The sequence below is a fragment of the Epinephelus moara genome, chromosome 12, assembly GCF_006386435.1.
Source record: "Epinephelus moara isolate mb chromosome 12, YSFRI_EMoa_1.0, whole genome shotgun sequence".
Lineage (NCBI taxonomy): Eukaryota > Metazoa > Chordata > Actinopteri > Perciformes > Serranidae > Epinephelus > Epinephelus moara.
The window spans coordinates 38402295-38416483 of NC_065517.1; the positions used below are offsets into that span (position 1 = coordinate 38402295).

Here is a 14189-nt window from a genome sequence, read left to right on the forward strand (position 1 = left end):
TAATCAAACACCTGAAATAGACTGGACCCACAAACTGCCAACTTAATGCACTACAACAGCACAACTGTCAGGACGGAGGACTAAGTCAAGGACAGAGGCCATCAGGACTGAGCACTACGGCGCTCTTAAAGGTCTGTATGTGAAGAAATGGTGGAAGGTGGACTATTGCATGCAATGCTTCTGTAGGTCTAAGTATTAACAACATACTTGGAATGATGCTTTGTCACTTTCTGACCTGACCACCAGAACCTGTGTTATCTATATAACGTTATCAGTCAATCTAAAAAAAAAACCAAAGTAAACAAAAACAGCCCCTCGGATGTGAGCAGTGACAGTGGCCAAGCATCAGGATGGCGGCGACAAACTTCGGTGCCCATCTGGCAGCCTGCAGTTCATCTGGTAGATAAGTCAGGATTGTTACTTTTTAAGCATTCAGTTAATGCTAATAGCGCCACCACTAACCCAGGCACCAATTTTAGTGTGGATTGGGTGGGTGATTAAATCATGAAGTCAGGCTTAGTGGTTGATGACTGACAGCCAACCATAGTGGCCCGCAGTATTGGGAGTACTGAAAACACCTGTGGAGTGGAGTACAGGTGGAGAAGTGTTTGAGCATTGTCGGATGGAGCAGGACGGCATTATGATTCCCTCCTTTTGATAATGTTTTTGTATGGTTTTCAGAAAAGTTTGCATTTATGCGGATAAATCTGTACGTTTAACCCTAAGCAGCCAAGCAGTGTCTATGCTTGGGCTCGCTGTGGATACAGTGATAGCAGTGGGAGACCCCAGCATTTGGCATTCATCGTCGCCACCCCACTAAGCAGACTCATCTGCTCTTCTACCTGGTCCAGCCACAACTAGGGCTGCAACAGTATGAAATTTTCCCATTTTCTCAGAAAATACTGCTGTCTCACAGTAACACAGCACTACAGAATTTATATTATTAACAGTCAGAATGACTCTTAAAGGAATGAAAACCAAAGGGTTATTTTTGCTTGAACAAACCTTTTATTACTGTAATTAAAACTTGAAATTATTTCCCTAATGGCATGTGTAGAAAGTCTCCCCTTTGAAAATAACTAAAGATAAGGGGCAATCGTCCATCCTGTTGCATTTTTTAAAAATACTGTAGATAAACAAATGTTCAAGGCATAATAACCGTCAACTTTTATATCAAGGTATACCTTCAAACCAGTATATCACTACAACCCTACCCACAATACTCACACACTGTTTCCCACTATCACCACATCTAAGAATGGGAATTGGGAGCTAATTCCAATTGACTGGTTCCAAACTGTCCGATCGGATGCAGTTGCATGTTGCAAAATTACCTCATGCTGAAACATCTAAGTTTACTGGGCTTAAACTCCCAGGATGCCATGTATTTGACACTCTACACACGAGTGCCACTGCTTCCCAACCAAGCAGCACATCCATTACTGAGGGTAAACATGCATGCCTTCTCTGTTTCTACACTATGTTCAGACCTTGATACTGAAAACAAAGAAAATTGATCAGGTATCAAAAAGGAAACTGGTAAAGAATTGGTCAGCTAAGCAGAATTGATATAGCACTGGTATCAATAAACTCTTACCGATTCCCATCTCTAACTAGTCAGGCCATGTAACATAATCACAGCTGAGTATAAGCGTCTGCCTTTGATTTGCCTTTTGCTTTAACTTGCTGGTGATGGCACATGGGCTCTACACACATTAATTCATGCATATTGATACAGAACGGAGATGAACACATCTTTCAAGCTGTACTATGTTACTATAATGAAAGCTACTTTGCAACACACAATGCTCACTTCTGATCTTTGCTAAAGTGAGTTGGAGTTAATTTGCTTGAGCTAATGGCTCAAGTGCTCGTAAGATCTCTCTACTCTGTATGGAAGCTGTCCTGCTCACAATTAAAGGGATGAAAATGAGAAAACTCAACAGATCAGGCTTCAACTGTCTGTGAAAGAAAAAATAACAGGTGTGAAAATCTTTAACAAAAATATATCTCATTCAAAAAAAGCCACATGAAGTAAAATCTTTGTCTTGCACGTGGAAGTACGCTCAATCTGTGTTTTCTGTTTACAAATCAGACCTTTGATTCAGCTGTGATGCCATTCACTGACTGACCCCATCCTTCTCTTTGCACATACTCCATCCCTCTCTCATCCATTTTTATTTACCTCGTCACTTTCCCTGTCTCATCCCTGGTTCCTTCAGCCACCTAAAAAACGTTGCTGCAGGCGAAGGTAATTGAGAGTGTGTAGTTGCCCACATAAAACGCAGCTCCAAGACAGAGTAACAAAAGGGGCCACATGAAAATATGGAGCGTTAACTGTCACAGAGTCGGTTGAGTCAGCCTGAAGCATGAAACACTGCTTTCAGCTGCGTCAACCGCGATTACTGTTTACTCTCTGCAAATGCACTGTCAATACTGGTGGTGGATTTTACCGACTATGGGATGCTTTCTAAAAATAGGCTTTGAGGCTTTGAGAAGAGAAAAACATAATGATAACAGGAACATGCCCGTCTACACTGAGGCACAGAGCACTACAGTTAGTTTTGTTTTTAATTTTCTGCAAGAAAAATTATTTGCAGAAATTGTTTTAACCAGTGATTGAGGTACACATGCTAAGCTCATTGTCTTAACCTTGATTAAGCTATCTGAAGGGACAGTTTACCTCAAAATCAAAAACCAATATCTTTCCTCTTACCTGTAGTGCTGTTATTAATCTAGATTGTTTTGGTTTGAGCTGCTGAGCGTTTGAGATATTGACCGTTAAGTTGTCTGCCTTCTCTCCAACATAATGGAACTAGATGGCACTCAGCTTGTGGTGCTCAAATAAATATATTCGAAAGACTTAACAGTAATGTCTCTTTTCAGAAATCATGACCCAGAAGCCCAAGATAATCCACAGACCTTGTTGTGAGCAGTTTCATGTAGGAACTATTTTCTTTTTTGTAGCCCCTTTCCCACTGGACACAAAATGCAGTAACACCCACAAACATCTGGCGTTTGTATTCAGTGGGAAAGGCTACCATCTGCATTCACTCCCAAGACAAATGACTCTGCAGTAGTCATGGGTATTTATCGCCCCACCTCCGATTGGCTTCGACTAGCAGTGATGGAAATGACACCTGGATTGAATGCTAATTTCGCCTCTTAGCTAGTGCAATCCAATGACAGGCCGCTACAAAAAACTGTCTCACTCTAGCAGCGCTTAAACATCGTTCAAATTTGTCTGCACCAAGTTTAAGGCAGGCAAGTAACCATCGCAACATTTTCACTGGCCTCCATGCTGCTTTCTATTGTTTAAATCCATTTTTTCTTTGACGTTGAAGTTGACACACCAGGAAAAAAAGGTCATACTCATCTCGTGAAAGCAGTCTAACCCCTGTCTTTAACGAGCTTACCCGCCTACATGTGCTAACTTTGTTGGAAAAAGGGTATTTTGAACTACACCTGCCAACCATATCAACGCACAGACGGAAACATGCATCTACTGCTAGCTCACCTAGCACCACTGAGCTAGCTAACAGCTCAGCCAAGGAGGACACCATTTATATTTACATCTCACACTGTCGCAAGCATGTGCCTCTCATCCAGGAGTAGATGCATGATTCCTTCTGCAGGGACATTTGGTATAAAGAAAATACTTAAATTAAATGAGTTCGATTACATAGAGAAGGCAGACATCTCTAGGGCCGATATCTCCAACACTCGGCAACAAACTAAAAGGATAGATAATGCTACTGGTAAGAGAAAAAAGTGTAAAGCCTCTTTCACACACACACGGCAAACCTGAGACTATCTAGATATTACCCAGAGGAGCTGTATGTGAGCAAATGTCTGACTCAGTTGGATCAGACATTAAACGGACTTTACTCTTTCAGCTCCCTAGTACAAAGTCCGATTGAGCCCATGTGTGAAGAGAGCAGGTAACTTTCCGGAGAAATGGAAACGACCAAGTGGGTGTGTTGATGATGTTTCTGTCATGTGGCTCAAGCAAAACTGGACAGAAACAAACATTTAAGGGTGAAGAAGAGCGGTCATCTACACAAAGACGGAAACTAAAATGTCTAACCAGAGAAGTGACGAGATTTGGGAACTTGTTTGGCGTCTCCAACTCTTCCTCTCTGTCTTCATCTAAGAAACAAACTATAGCCTTTGTAACCTTGTTGGCGAGACGAGTAATACACCAAAAGTCCTCCCTCTCATTTTCGTTAGGTTACGAATATTCTTTGATGCCCTTAAGAAGGTCTTTCAACAAGATATTACAGCAGCCTTACAGTGAATAAACATCAGATCACGTACAATACATGGATCCAGAAAGTCTGGGACCTCTATCAGATGGAACAAAATGACATACTCTTTAAGATCACAAACATCCGTCTTTACTAAACGATGGAATCCTGTCATGCCTTTATTAATACAGTGAGGTTTATTATCCAGTAGGGCTCTCTTCCATTAAGTTCTTGAAATGGCAGCTCCCTTTTTTTGATTATGTCAAAAGGTTCAACTTCTCACCTGACAAACACTGGAGGATATAGCCTACCGGTAGACCCTACTCCTTCCCTTCGTAGGCCTAATGTGAGATGTGAATTCTGTTTTTTTTTTTGCATGTACATTGTGCTCCTTACTGATCCCACTGACTGTTCTCTTTCCTCTGTCTCTCTCTTTCTTGCTCGCCGCACTTCATGTTATTTTATTTATCTACCTATGATTAGTTGTATTTACTTACTCATTCCTTATTTTCCTTTCTGTCCCACCATGTCTGTCTTTGGTTTTGGCCCCTTGCCATATTGCATACCATCAATATTGTCAACTGCCTGTATCGTTATTTTTTGTTCACTTGCTTAGAATAACACACTGATTGTTACAACCATCTTGTTGATGCAAACATTCTGTGTAAAAAATTCAAGGAATGACAAGAGACTTTGTGGTTTATGATCAATTTACAAACCAGCTGCACGACCACCAAAACAATCTAAATTGATAAGTAGCACTGCAGGTAAGAGGAAAAATATGTATTTTTGATTTTGGGGTGAACTGTCCCTTTAAAACGTAAAAGCACATCTATCCAATTATTAACATAAAGACAGAAAGTAGTGGAGACTGTTTCAAAAGGAGGCGCCGTGCAGCAAGTACAGACTGGACTCTCACATTGTCCTAACATATTAACACACTGATCGCCATGACAACGTTAAAAATCCACAATGGCTGTTAACTGTGAGAGATGTCTTCCTTACTGTTCGACTTCCTGTGATTACAACAGACAACCTGCTCTGGTGAACACTGACTTCATAAATAGAAATGCTGTTAGCGATGCACAAGTCCTTTTAAAAATGGATCTTTTGCTGTTACATCCCATTAAAAATGGACGAGGGAGGGGGGTCACCGAGAGTTGGTTTTGTTTCAAAGCGCCATTCAACACCAGCTGGAAAATAAAAAAAACTGGGATAAATCTACACAGAGCATTAGAAGAGTGTTTTGTGACCTCCTGTTTCCCCTCTGTTCAGAAGTAGAGTACAATAACATATCATACTCCAGCAGTAAAGTGCTGACTTGCCCATGTTGCCACTGTCAACATTCATTCATGTTAATGTCCCGGGGTATGGGTTCACTCTCTGTGGCTGAAGACAACACACACTAGCGAGGAGGAGGAGGTGCGTTTCCAGGCCTCTGCCCTGGAAACGGTCATTAAATAGTCATGGGTCCCCGCGCTGAGCTGAGCGGTGCCGTGCCCGGCTAGGCTGGGCCCGGGCTGCTTCAGCCTTAGTGCACATGCTCATCACCACAGGGGTCAGGTAGAGTGCAAGGCTGCTCCTCTGTTATGGGACCAGTTCATCGTCACATGCAAGCCTCAGCACACAACACTTAAAAACTCGCATGGATACAAACACACACATGCACGTTCACCTTGCTTTAACCCTGCTGGATCGTCGGCGTGGAGTAAGGTCACATCACGGTCATTGAGCGATGTGATGCGTCACAGAAACACATGATGGGCTCCTCTTATTTTTTTATTTTTTTTGGGACTGTCTAGTCTTTTTCTGTGAGCACGCGTGTCGCTACATGTTTTTGTGTGAGCGAGTGGATGTAAGCTGGTTATGTGAAGGTCACCAAGCAAAGCACATGAAAGAGGAGGCAGCCTTTGAGCTCTTATCGGGCGATAAGAGTGCCATGTGTGTGTTTGGTCAGTCACAATGGAGCAGCTCTTTGCAGTGCTCAACTGTGGGAGCCAATGAGACACGTTTGTGAAGTGGCATGGCTTAAGAGATCTGTTCTAGATGTTTGGTTTCCTCCCACTCTTTTTATGTTTTTTCTGCAGAGTTTACAATGGAAAGCACAGTTTTTATAGCAAGTCATGAAATTGTGCATTTTCCCTCAGCAGTGTGGGGGTGGGAGCAGTTCAGCTCTTTTCTGTCACAAAAACCAAGCAAAACAACTTGTGTCTTTGTGCTCATCAACACATCACACTGGCCTACAACCATAATGTTGTTAGTGACAGATTTATTTCTGACCTTGAAGACAAGTTTTTAAATTATTTGGTTACTTACTACTCAGTGGCTCTCTGTTGTTACTCAGGCTACAACTAATTATTATTATTGTTCTCATTATGGATTACTTTATTGATGGTTTTTAGCAACACTGCTGGCAAGGCACTTTCAGTCATCTCGGCCAAGACTAAAATATCTATTAGCCACAGTGGTTGGATGTCATTCATGTCACCTTCAGGGTGAATTATAATTATTTTTCTGATTCCCTGACTTTTCATTTGGCATCATCAGATCAAAAATTCATTCATTTTCCATAACCGCTTCTTCTGTTGGAGGCCATGCACGTGACACATAGAGACAGGCATAATCACATCTACGGACCATTTAGAGTCACCAGTTAACCTGATGTGCATGGACGCTGGGAGGAAGCTGGAGTACCCGAAGAAAACCCAAGCTGACACAGGGAGAGCATGCAAACTCTGCGGAGAAGGGCTCCCCCACCTTAGCTTCAAACCAGGAACCCTCTTGCTGTGAGGCAACAATGCTAACCACTGCACCAAAATTCAGTTTTGTCCAATATCTTGATCTATAACCAAACACTCGGCCTCAGCTGTTCTTTATACTAATTTACTCTGTGATAGTTAGCCAATGTGAGGATGCTAACAAGCTAAACTAAGACTTTGAATATGGTAAACATAAACCTGATTTTAAAAAAGCACGTTAGCATTGTCATTGTGATCATGTTAGCATGCTGACGTTAGCATTTAGCTCAAAGAACTATTGTGTCTATATTCCGCTCTGCGCTTTCATCCCTCTGAATTTGTGTTGGGCTACGAAGGGCATAAAAGACACTTTGAAATCCCATTTGAATGGAAAGACCAGCCAGAATGAGATGCATCGGTAGAAATTCGATTGGAGTAACATTTCAACCTTACTCCCAAATGTGGTTTGCATTTGCAAAAATTGCATTTTATATGTTTCTTTGTTACTGTCCACAGTCTCTTAAATCAATCTGGATAAGCCAAAAAAAACAGCCAATCTCGGTCCCAGCTCCTTAAATACTAACGCTTGGTCAGTGGCCCTCTGTGTCAAATACCAACTTATGGAGGCACCGCAGGGGGTATTTTTTGACACTCCCATCAACAGTCATAGTGTAAAGACCAAGAAAGTCTGCACAGGGTGGGCGAGAGGGCAGGTGGATGAGTCAAACAAGGTCTGGACTTTCACCCAGGATACCGCTGTTTGTGTCCCGTGTTAAACCAAAAATTAATCAAGTTATCTTAATAACAATGTAGTGTACAAGTATGTGTAGCATACTACGCTGGTGATGTATGCCACATGTAACAAAGTACTTTATACAAAGTTTAAGGCCAACCGATCATGTTTTTTTCTAAAACTAACCACATGCTTTGGTTGCACAAAACCCAATAATAAAGTTCACCTTTTAAGTTTATTTTGAAAGTAGACTGCATGCATTTAATGAGCAGAAAATACACATTTCCTATGAAAACTAACATTATTTTGAAAAGACACAATGCATGTAATGAGTGTAAATTGACATCCCGCCCTGTGGGTCATTAGGCCACTAATGGGTGCCTCAGTGTGTTGGAATCTGATGCAGAGGGACACTGACCTACCGTTGATATTTGAGGAGCTGGGAGTGAGCATGTTGCAAAAAACAGATCTGAGCTGGCATTCTGAACAAGGCCTTCGTCTTGTCTCATTAATGGACAGTAGAACAGTTTGATAAATGAAATGTCAAAATGGTGAAAAGTGACATTAGTTTAGCCCAAGTTGACATCTTTAATTAGCTTTTTTTATCTCTGTGAGCAGTCGACAACCTAAATCTATCTAATGTCCAATGACATAAAAACAAAGAAAGTGGGAAGTCTTCAGGTTTGAGAGGCTGCAAACAGATAATGTTTGGTGTTACACTTGATAAATGGCCAAACAATTGATCAATTATTAACACTGGTTATAAAGGCTTTAAATGCGAAGGATGAAAAGAGACGCTCACTCATCCCAAATTCCAACAGCCTGCAGATCCCAGCCGATCAATTAAGCCCCTTCCATTACCCTGATGTGTTTCTTTGCACTAAACGCACCTTCCTGGCCCTGCCCTCTGGCCCTGTGGCAAGGCATCTTGCACACTCAACATATAACTGTAGAGAACTGAATCAGCGCAGTGATGAATGACTTCCAACACTGTGGACTCAGCAAATGTTAAATATTCTCATTAGCTGGTTGAGAGATCACACACACTCCGGCAGCACTGCTACCGCCCTTAACCCTCTGAGCCCTAGGCGGTCCAAAACAACTCCCCCCTCCCCACCCCACCACACTTGTGCTTTCTTCTCCTCCTGTCTTCATCACCCTTCTCTTTTTCTGTCTCGGCTGAGGGGCTGAGGGGCGCTGGAGCGACAGGCAATACCGGCGTCGGAGCTGTCATACATGTCTCTGTCAAAGCAGAAGCAGCAGGGCACTGGAGATGGACAGACACCTGATCTGCTGTAACTGCTGCTCCCCTTTGGGACTGCTAATCCTGGTTGTTAGCACCAAAATCAAGATTAAAAGAACCAGCTGTCCTTGCAAAATGCTGTGACTTCACTCCTGCTGTATCAACTATCACCGCAAGAATATAATAACAGTAATAACTCATAAGTCTTGTGTTGAAAGCATTAACTGCAAATGGTCGTGTTCATTTTCCTCTGCTACCCTTAAGAGAAACAGATAACAGGACACTTTGGCTCTATTTTCTGCAGTAGCAAGCTGCCAACAATGGCTGTGTTAAGGAGGAGGGTCTGGGATAAAGAGTGGAGAGGAGCAGGACAGACGAGCAGGGCGCAGAGCTCAGGGCAGAGGTGGCTCCTGGCCATCCATCTCTGGTTTCAGGATTCAGAGAGTGCTGACAGGTCTGGGTCCCCCGGCACAGGCCTCTGGGCTGTAACCACGGATACCCAGACAAACCAAGAGCTGTCACTCAAGCGCTACCAGCTAGACAGAGTCACAGGAGATGGGAAAACAGGATAGCGAGACACCAGGGGGGTGTGTACGTGCTTATACCTGTGTGTGTATGCATTACAGAGTACATGGCAGGAAATTCAGAAGCTGCAAGTGCAGACAGTCACTGGTCTAGTGAGATATCATCAGTCACTATTGGGACACATGCAGAGGACACATAAAATACAAATTCTTGATACTGTAGAAGGTTTGGGGGAAACTCCAGGCTTAGACAAACACAGGCATGCTGATAATAGCAAACTTCCACCTCATGAATTTTACAGCTGTCTAAACCTCCTTGACATTTTTATATTAAGCGTGCTCTTCCTTTGGCAAGCACCACCGCGCCGTTTTTTAAGGCAAATAAAGAGGATTGTGAGGTGGGCGCTGTGTGACAATGAGGTGGCCATGGGGGTTGGTTTGAAAGTGGGAAGTTCAATATCAGGGCAGACAACTACTTGCAAATTAATTCATGGACAGATAGGGCAATGTGAGAGCACACTAACAAAATTAAAAGGTTTGAAATCTGACTTTTCTGTCGTGACACTGTTCACATCTCTTTCCAAGATATTGTCAAAAACTAAAATTACCTCTTCGGGGTTGTATGCCTCCTCGAACCACTCAAGTTACAGTTTATATCCATGTCTGTCCAGACTCATATGTAGCCTTGACAGCTGATAATGCTTCAAATGCGGATGCTGCTGCAAAGAAGCTACAAATTCTAAAACATGTATCCATCACACACAGAAAATCTATACAATCAGATGAGTGTCACCAATTTAGTATCTGAGATATGACGTTTAGTAATGACCAGAAAAGTGTTTTGCAGAACATTATGATGTCACAGTGAAGCTGAACTTTGACCGTATATAATGTCACCATCATTTTTATCCTTTCAGACATTTGTGTGAAATGTTGTCGTAATAAGCATATGAATTCTTGAGGTTTTGCCAAACACATGTTTTGTGAGGTCACAGTGACCTTTGGCCACCAAATTCTAATCAATCTAATTCATTCTTGTGTCCAAATAGATGTTTGTGCCAAATCTGAGGAAAGTCCCTCGCTGCCTTCTTGAGATATCACATTCACGGAAATGAGACTGATGCAAGGTCACAGTGACCTTGACCTTTGACCACCAACTTCTAATCAGTTTGTCCTTGACAAAAAGTGGACACTTGTGCCAAATTTGAGGAAAGTCTCTCACAGTCTTCTTGAGATATAGCGTTCACGGGAATGAGATTGATCCAAGGTCACAGTGACCTTGACCTTTGATAAGAAAAATTCTGATCAGTTTTTTTTTGTGTGTGACTCAAGTGGACGCTTGTACCAAATTTAAAGATATTTCCTTGAGGCCTTCTTGAGATATTGCATTCACGGTAATGAGATTGAGGCAAAGTCAGAGTGACCTTGACCTTCAACCAGCAAATTCTAATCTTTTATTTTTGTGACTCAAAGTGGACGCTTGCGCAAAATTTGAAGATTTGAGAATTTCTTGAGATATCGAGTGTATGGGAATGAGACTAATGCAATGTCAGAGTGACTTTGACCTTTGACCACCAAATTCTAATCAAATTGTCCCTGACTTAAAGTGGACAAATGCACCGAATTTCAGGAAAGTCCCTCACCGCCTTCTTTTGATATAGCATTCACGGGAATGAGACTGACGCACAGTACAGTGGCCTTGACCTTAGACCAGCAGATTCTAATCAGTTTTTGTGACTAAAACTGGAAGCTTTTGTCAATTTTGAAGATATACCCTTGAGACCTTGAGAGATTGACATAAGGTCCCAGTGACTCTGACCTTTGACCAGCAAATTTTAGAAGTTCGTTCTTGACTCAAAGTGGGCGTTTAAACCAAATTTGAAGATATAACCTTGATGCCTTCTTGAGATATCGCATTTACGGGAGTGAGACTGATGCAAGGTCAATGTGACCTTGACTGTTCTCCACCAAATTCTAATCAGTTCTTTCATGATTCAGTGTGCACACTTGTGCCAAAGTTGGAGAAATTCTGTCAAGGTGTTCTTGAAATACCATGTTCACAAGAATGAGATAGACAAAAAGTCATAGTGACCTTGACCTTCAACTACCAAATTCTTAACAATTCATTGTCGAGCCAAGTGGGTGTTTGTGCCAAATTTAAAGATATTACCTCAAGGTGTTCTTGAGATATCACACTCACAAGAATGAGGTGGACCAGGCCACAGTGACCTTGACCTTTGGCCTATGAACGACAAATGCTAATCACTTCACTGTTGAGGTAAGTAGAAGTTTGTGCCTAATTTTAAGCAATTTCCCTCAAGGTATTCTTGAGATATTGTGTACATGAGAATTAGAGGTAATGCATTCGACTATCTGGCACAGGGGCATAAAAAGACGTGGTGATAGAGACTGATTTAAAAGTGTGAATGATCAAGTTCGTATCAGGGCAGGCAACTACTCACAAATGAATATATGCATAGGTGGGGTGATATGAGACCACACTAAAGAATATTAAAAGGTCTGAAATCAACTTCTCCTGTCAGGACACTGTTCACATCTCTTTCTAAGACACAGACAAAAAGACTCATCTTTCTCCAAAGGCAATATGGATTTGTTTGCTACAGTTTACAGCAACTTCTTCAAGGTTTTCAAAGTATACTTATCATAGATCGTATCAAGTGGATGAGAACAAGTAAAACACAAAAAGTTTCCACACAAACAGCCGAGAAAAAGCATAGCGTACCCCCATAATGTCTTCACATTGATGAATTGTCTACAGCAGAAGAATAACAAATAAATTATTCAAATCTCTACCTTGGTGAAGTCAGAGGGGGTTTTCTCTTTGTTCTACACCCTGGCATTGATTTCTCCCAGTGGCGAAGAGTGGGATGCCTGAAGGTGAGACACACACACACACACACACACACACACACACACACACACACACACACACACACACACACTATGTAGATAAATGACTCCTGAGCTCTGGAGTTTGATCCAAATGAAGCAATGATGTAGCTCACTGGCCCGGGCCCACATTGAAGTAAAGTGTGTGCTCTAGTAAAATGTTCTCTCGGTGAGTCAGAGTGTGTGAGTGCTATACTCGCACCAGTATGGTGGTGGTGAGATGGAGAGAAAACAAGAAGGAGGAGAGAGATAGAGACAATCTGCTGTCTGGGTATGAAGCTTATATGTTGTAATGAGCATATCTTTAACACTTTACTTCACAGCAGCATGCCAGTCTGACACAAAAAAAGAACGTACAAATGTGCCTCAGAATACACTCAAATGTCACAGTTCTCGTGTGTTCAACAGACGAGGAAAGTCGGCATTCACACAGCTGCTGCGAAACACCTGTGTTTCTTTTTTTGTGTCGGGGTGTGCCTCTGTGTTTTAATTATTAGGGCTGTTACTTTTTCTTTGAAATTTCTTTCTTTCTTCTTGTTCGAACTTCATTAATTTTCAAACTGTGACGACCTGATCAAATTCCAAATTCACAGCCTATAGCACAGCAGACAGTTTGAAGTAGTTTGTCTTGTGATCCAGCAGCACCCTAAAATTTCACAATAAGCTTGACCTGTTGCATGCCCTCTTGACCTATCAGCAAACTAAGCTTCAGCAAAGACACTAATGTCGTTGTTTGCTACAATAACGGAGGACACTGGTGAGCAAAGCCGTCCTGGGCAGACAATAAGACACCAAAGCATCTGGGAAGCAGTGAGTATTTTGGGTTCTACACCATAGATGGCAAAGCAACTAACAAGGCTGTTTGTCGACTTTATACAAAGCAGCTGTCTTACTCTACGAACAACGACAACTCCGCTCACCTGCTAGCGTTCGCTTGCCACCCAAGTGAGGCAGGGGAGGCACCACAGACGAGCAACGCAGCGGCAAGTGTACAACCTCGTCTGGCTGCCTTCTATTTGGCACACTCAGCTTTAGCAGGCCCGTAGCCAGACGCTCGTAAGAATGCCATCGCCACCAAGACTGCAAGATTTATATCCAAGAATATGCGGCCCATTTGTGTTGTTTTGAGGAGCAGGGTTTCACGATCTCATGATGGAACTGGAGCCAAAATATAAAACTCCAAGTCTCACAACAATGTCAAAACATAGTGCAACCGCATGGGAAAACATAAAGGGTCTCATTCATGAAATGTTGGTAAATCTGTGAGTATATCTGCAAATCAAAATTCTTGGTAATAAAAACCTACTCCGGATTCATGAACACCGCGGAAAACTCCCGCTTTGATCATGGGCACATGTGTATGTTAATGAATGCCAGTCAATCGTGAACTGACAGCGTGCACCTGCAATCAGCAATGAGCATACATCCCTGCCCATGAATAGCTAATGACCTCCATATATGGAGGTGATAATTGCTATGGATAGGTGCGTCCTGTTGACCTGCAAATATGGAGCAAACAAAGAGAGAGGGAGAAAATTTTCTGACGCTGAGATTTAAGTTGTTTTAGGTGAAGTGGGGTCGAGAAAAACATTTTATTTTCTGCTGTTAGTAGTGGTGTGACAGGGACAGGTACATCAAAGGCCTGAAGGAGGTAACGGGTGCCGTGAACTCAGTGTCATCTGTTGTAAGAACCATCCAAAAAGCTAAAAATGGTTAGACATGACACTTGATGCACAAAAAGCACAAAAACATACAAAAAAACATAACAGCTACTGGAGGCTCTTCTCATTTATG

At 42.2% G+C, this 14189-nt stretch overlaps 1 protein-coding gene across 1 annotated transcript in view; it reads right to left on the reverse strand.

The window, feature by feature from the left end:
- LOC126399217 (kelch-like protein 29) overlaps positions 1-14189 on the reverse strand; it is a 359560-nt gene that overhangs the window by 279444 nt on the left and 65927 nt on the right. Inside the window, exon 4 of the mRNA XM_050059067.1 lies at positions 12300-12377. The gene's annotated coding sequence lies outside the window, so the exon portion shown is untranslated. The remainder of the gene's footprint in view (positions 1-12299; positions 12378-14189) is intronic.